We start from the raw sequence: 6,138 nt of genomic DNA, 5'->3' as shown, positions 1-6,138 counted from the left end.
TCTCTCTATTTTATTTATTTATTTATTTAAATTAGTGGTTTTGTCCGAGCACCCGCATGAGCGAGGAGCGCTGTGGTGGTGGTGTTCATCCTGCAGAGCGCAGGTGGCAGAGTAATTCCGTTTTCCCGCAGCATTTATTTGCCCTTTAAAAAGACGGAATAAGAAAGCGCAGGGAGCTGAGGAACAAGAAGTTGTGGGGTGTGAACTGCCTTTGCCCTCTCTGGTTGAGTAACATGAAAAGATCATGTGTGCATCATCGGGGAAGGCAAAATTCCCATCAATGTGAGTGCTGTTAGCCATTAAATCCTGACAAAAACGAGTGAACCTCAGTCTTTTAATCAGAAACTGCCCAGAAATGCTTGAAAAGTTTGAGGCTGAGAGGAGCAAGAACAGGTAAAGGATGGAAGGGGAAGGGGAAGGGGAAGGGGAAGGGGAAGGGGAAGGGGAAGGGGAAGGGGAAGGGGAAGGGGAAAGGGAAGGGAAGAGAAGAGAAGAGAAGAGAAGAGAAGAGAAGAGAAGAGAAGAGAAGAGAAGAGAAGAGAAGAGAAGAGAAGAGAAGAGAAGAGAAGAGAAGAGAAGAGAAGAGAAGAGAAGAGAAGAGAAAAGTTGGATCCTGCTGCAAGTCAGAGCTACCTGTAATCCAGAGGATTTCCAGGAAAGACAGCTTGGCTGCAATGGGGATTTGATTTTCTTGCACCCCACGTCACCTTTTCTCTTCTTTCTTTGTGACTCAGCTCCAATCCCCTTCATGGGAGGCTTTGACAGGAGCAGAGTGTGCAGACACTCTGGGTGTGTTGGACAGAGCATGATCCAAAGATGGATTTGAAACATGGAGGCACATGTCTCAAAGTCAAATTAATAACAACAAAAATACCAAGGCAGCAGTGATCAGCAGAGAGAAAATGTACAAAAGAAAAGAAAATGCACACTGCAGAATTTTTCTGGGAGTTTTGTACGTCCTTCCCAAGTGATTTTCTGCAATGGGTTCATCCTCTGTGGGCCACAAGGTCAGAGAACTTCCCAGGCAGGCTTTAAGTTAAAGTTAAAGTTGGTTCAAAGGTTTGTATTTTTTTTTTTTTTTTTTTTTTTTTTTTTTTTTTTGGATGGGAAACACCACAAGGTGAAATTTTGTGATTTGTTTGCTTTGAATCACAAGCAAAAAAAAACAAAGTGCTACTGAAACACATCTCCCTGTCCTTGCAAGCAGCTCAGGCTCCATTCATTGATGAGTTTTGAGAAACAAGACAAGACAATTTGTGCACGCTGCCTATTTAAGGAATGAGAATGAACTCATTTGAAGGGTCACAGCTTCGTGCCTGTGAAACGATGTCTTTGAAGAGTTTGGAACAGGCAAGTCAAGACTAAACTGGGCACAGGTCAATCTTTCCATGTTCTTCACAGCTACGGGGAGGAAACCACCCTGTTAATGTGAAATCCTCTCTTTCTGAAGCTGTTTTTAAATGACAGGATGGAAAAGGTTGTGTTTAACTCCCGTGGCCGAGTCGTGAGTCCCTGGCAGGGAAGTTGGAGTGCTGGGAGCTGGGACAGAAAATGATTCCTCAGCTCCTGCCCAAGTGCAAGTCCAAGGCTGTTTGCAGCCTCCCCTCCTTCCCTCCTTTTTAAGAGATCTCAAACCCAAGCTTTAATTTTCATCTGTGACCTTTAAAAAATATCAAGAGTTATTTGATGCCTCAGGTTTTGGCTTTATATTTTTCACATTCTGTGCTGCTTTAGTCTGTGGGTGTGGGATTCACATGAGGGATGCTGAGCTCTGTGCACAGAGCAGAGACAAAACAATTCCTGCTCCAGCTGGGCACCAAGGACAAATGATCCAAACCTCAGCCCAGGAGCACAAACACCGTGGGCTGGAGAGAGAAAAACAAGCAGGATGGGACTGCCTGGGCTGGAGCTGGAATGGGACAATGAACTCCAAGGTGCCAATGGAGCAGAACTGATCCCAGGGAGAGCCCCGGGAGCGCTCGTGCATTTTGGGACCATTTTGGGTCATTTGGGTTCATTTTGTGCCATTTTGGTTCATTTGGGTTCATTTCGGGACCATTTTGGTTCATCTTGGGTTCATTTTGTGCCATTTTGGTTCATTTGGGTGCAGCCCTGGCTGGGCTCTGGTGCTGCCCACGGTGGATCCATGCAGGAGATCCTTTGAATAAATCCCTGCTTTATTTTTTAGCTCTGTCCAGCTCTGCTCTAGCTCAGCCTGCACCAGGCAGCAGTTCCAAGAGAAAAGCTGGACCAGTTCAGTCTCCTTGAGCTGAATTTTGGGTTTTTCCCTCCTCTGAGGCGCCTCAACTGTGAAGGTATCACCACCATCCCACAGATGTCCATCCACAAGGCTTCCCAATATTTTCTAATATAACAGCAAATGACAGATGGGAGTGGAAAATGAAAATCCCTCTTCACTTCTCCACTATGGTAAGGAGGATTTTGGGGCCAAACTCCACAAAATAGCTGAAGATCAAAACTAAAGAGCTGATTTTTCTGTGCTTCTCTTTTTCTCTTGGTTTGATTTCTGCTCCCTTGGATGTCAGGAGAGAATATTCCTTGAACAACCATGTGCCAGTGGGATGCTTCTGTGGGAGATTTGCTGTGCAGGTACACACAGCTGACTCATATTTTTCACCACTAAATATTTAATTAGTCCAAGTTTTAGAGGTGTTTTCTGAGCTGAATCAATTTCTAATCATACTTTTTTTTTTTTTTTTAAATAATTGTGACATATTTGAATAAAGGTTGGAAATCCCATCCAACTCAGAGCTCCTGCCCTGGATGGATTTAAGGGACTGAGGTGTGCTTGGGAAGCTCATTAAAAACAACATCTGAACTTCCAGAGCAAAACCTTGGAGCTCATGGAAAATTACCTGAATGATTTTCATGTAGTTCACTTCAAATTAAGCAAATATCACCAAAGTAACTCCTCAGTGGGAAACAGCTTTATGTTGGGAGTGGATTTTCACTCTTAATGCCTGTAACTCCAGGAGGTTTGCTCTGGACATATCACACAATTCCTGTCTCCTTGCCTCGGATCTTTCTCCTGGTTGGGAAAAGCTTTTTTTGCTAATTTGGCTTTAAAATTTTTGTGAAATCTCTGAGTTTTCTAAATGAATACAAAATGCTGAAATGCCAAAGGAGCAGATTAACAGGGAGAGTGTCACAGGAAGGTATTTCACAATGTGGGGAAGGCAAATTGATTGCAACTTGCAAACTCTGGTTGTTATTGCAGGGTTTGCTCATGTTTGTTTATATACTTTTAATTCTGTGTTAATTCTTTTAATTCTCTTTCCAGCTGAGGATCTCCGAGTTTTGTAAATATGGATGGGAAAGTACAGTAATTCCCATTCTCCGGAAGAGAAACTGAAATGGTTTTGAAAACTGAGATCTCTAAGATATCCACTTTTGCTGTGAAATGAAAGCAAAAAAACCCCTTTATTCTATTTTCACTCAAATACTGGTTTTAAACATCAAACTCCTCTTCTTATGTCCCATTCTGGATGATTACTCCTCTCCAGGATGACAGTAGCAGTGGATGAAAACTCAAATTCCACCAGCCCAGGAATCCTCCAGCTGGCCATGACTTGTGTGGGGTTATAAACATTGCCACACTCCACTACTAAAGGAGCCTCTAAATCAGTGGTTCAAGAAAATGAAGAAGATTATTGACTTAATTCAAGCAAAGATTGCTTAAAAAATAAAAATCGGGCCATCTTTCTTTGTGAAGAAACATTTATTATCTGATTTAGATGAGCAAGCAGTGCTTCATGCACTGCATCTTCTAGAGAGGAGCTTCCAGGGGAAAATCAGGGAGAAAATGGTGAAGCAGACCAAGAAACCGAGGTCCAGGAGAAGATGCTCTGAGAGTCAGCTTGGAATTACTCAGGACTTGGCAGGTTTTGCTTTTTTTTTTCTGGAAATTAGAATCACTCACTGGGATGTTACAATTTCTTGTCTCTTTTAGCAATATTGCCCTGCCTGAGCAGGGAAGGGTTTGTGCAATAGTTACTGACCCAGGCTGAATATTTCTCTTTGAACAGAAATCTGGAAGCTTTTGTCACCTTCCACGCAGAGCTGTGGAAGGCACATTTATTTATTTTTAAAAGCAGCAGCATTTAGGAATCCCTGGAAGTGTCCCAGGCCAGGTTGGAAGAGTTTGGAGCAACCTGGGATAGAGGAAGGTGCCCCTGCCTGTGGTGGGGGGTGAAATATGATGATTTTTGAAGTCCCTTTCAACTCAAACCACTCTGTAACTCCATGAATATGTAAAATCTTGGTGAATTTTTTACCCATGAGGTAATTAATCCTCATTTCACACTTCTCACAGAAAAAAACTCTGCTGAAGAACAATAATTTACATTCTTCTTTATGTGCAGTTACACATTTAGCCTTCTGCCATGGCATTTCCATGCCTTGCCCACATGTAGTTGACACCCAAAGCAGCACTTTTGTGATGGCACTGAAAAATTCTGAGTATTTCCAGTTGTAGTGGAATTCATGGTGAGGTTGCTTTTTGATTAACACGAGGGATTTTGAAAGAATGAGGGCAGAAAGGTGAGAAAGTCTGCTTTCCTTCCCTCAGATTACAAAATAATGAAAGAAATCCTCACTGTGGGGGATTTGCCACATAAATAATTAGGAGATGTCTCTTTTTTTTTGGAAAAGATAAACACCCTTAGAAAAGGATTTTTTTTTTTTTTACTTCGAGCTCCATTCCCCCTGCAATGCTGGTACAAGAATGGCAGACACAAGGACCTGCACTCCACAGTAAATCCCAAATATTGTGGGAATGTCACAGCCACCTCCTTCACCACACTGGCACGACTGAAACGGGACAAATTCGTGTGGCTTTTGCTCAAAGTGATCCCCTCCATCCTGGAGAAACAACCACTTCATCCCCATTTCCAAGTCACAAACCGTGTTGGTGTCTGGGGGTTTGGAGATCACCAAGGCCTGAGAAAGGTCTGTGGAGCTTCAGGGAGAGGGGAGAAGAGTTTGGGAATTCCAGAGGTCTCCATGAGGCAGGGAGAGGGGAGAAGAGTTTGAGAACTCCAAAGGTTTCCATGAGGCAGGGAGAGAGGAGACAAGTTTGGGAACTCCAGAGGTCTCCATGGGGCAGGGAGAGGGGAGAAGAGTTTGAGAACTCCAAAGGTTTCCATGAGGCAGGGAGAGAGGAGACAAGTTTGGGAACTCCAAAGGTCTCCATGAGGCAGGGAGAGGGGAGAAGAGTTTGAGAACTCCAAAGGTCTCCATGAGGCAGGGAGAGGGGAGAAGAGTTTGGGAACTCCAAAGGTTTCCATGAGGCAGGGAGAGAGGAGACAAGTTTGGGAACTCCAAAGATTTCCATGAGGCAGGGAGAGGGGAGAAGAGTTTGAGAACTCCAAAGGTCTCCATGAGGCAGGGAGAGGGGAGAAGAGTTTGGGAACTCCAGAGGTCTCCATGAGGCAGCAAAAGCATGGCAATGCATTCCCCAGCGAGCTGCCCTGCAGAAGGCTGGAGCAAGGAAGGGAAAATGTGCAAAGAGCCCAGAGGAGCCGTGAGACGAGGGCAGGGCGTGGAAGGGATCCCAGGAGGAGAAGCCAAACAACAGCAGCAGGGAGCAGAGCAAGAAGGAGCAAGTCCTTTATGCAACGGGAGAGGAGCGAGGGCGCTGGGTTCAGCGGGTTCCTCTCCTTCCCTCCACGCTGCCTGGCTGCACTCGTGAGCTGTTTTCACTTTTATTTACATAAGAAAGGTCTGCAGTGAGTTACTCTTGGCAAGGCTCACCCCGCAGAGCCTGCCCGAGCGTGTGGGAGAATAAAAAGGATTTCTTTTCAAAGCCTTGGAGTCATCGGATTCTTGTGAAATCCACTCCTTTTCTCTTGGGGGAAGCTGCACTGGCTCCGTGTGCTGGGCAGTTCCTGCAGCCAGGGAAATACCCGCTGTGTCCTTTCCTAGCAGGAGGGGTGAGGGTTTGTTTTCTGAGGAAAAGAGAGGTTTGGAGCTGGGATTATGTTTTTATAGAAATTAATAATAAATAATGCGCTTCTCTGGGAAGAAATTTGGTGATGAACTTCTTTCCTCAGTGGGAAGCAAGGCACGGTGATTATGATGATGATGCACCAAAATAAAATGTAACATCAGCCTGAGGAG

The 6,138-nt window shown here is 44.6% G+C and overlaps 1 long non-coding RNA gene across 1 annotated transcript; it reads left to right on the top strand.

Annotated features, from left to right (window-relative positions):
- Nucleotides 1–431: 431 nt before the first annotated feature.
- LOC146765744 (uncharacterized) lies at nt 432–5,195 on the top strand. The gene is made up of 3 exons (XR_014949710.1): nt 432–2,430; nt 2,547–2,610; nt 3,302–5,195. It is a non-coding gene; the product is annotated as an uncharacterized LOC146765744 (long non-coding RNA).
- The last annotated feature ends 943 nt before the right edge of the window (nt 5,196–6,138 follow it).

The sequence above is a fragment of the Lonchura striata genome, chromosome 20, assembly GCF_050655825.1.
Source record: "Lonchura striata isolate lonStrDom1 chromosome 20, ASM5065582v1, whole genome shotgun sequence".
NCBI classification, from domain to species: Eukaryota; Metazoa; Chordata; class Aves; order Passeriformes; family Estrildidae; genus Lonchura; species Lonchura striata.
The sequence above is the reverse complement of the archived record's forward strand: the minus strand, read 5'-3'. Positions and strand labels throughout refer to the sequence as shown.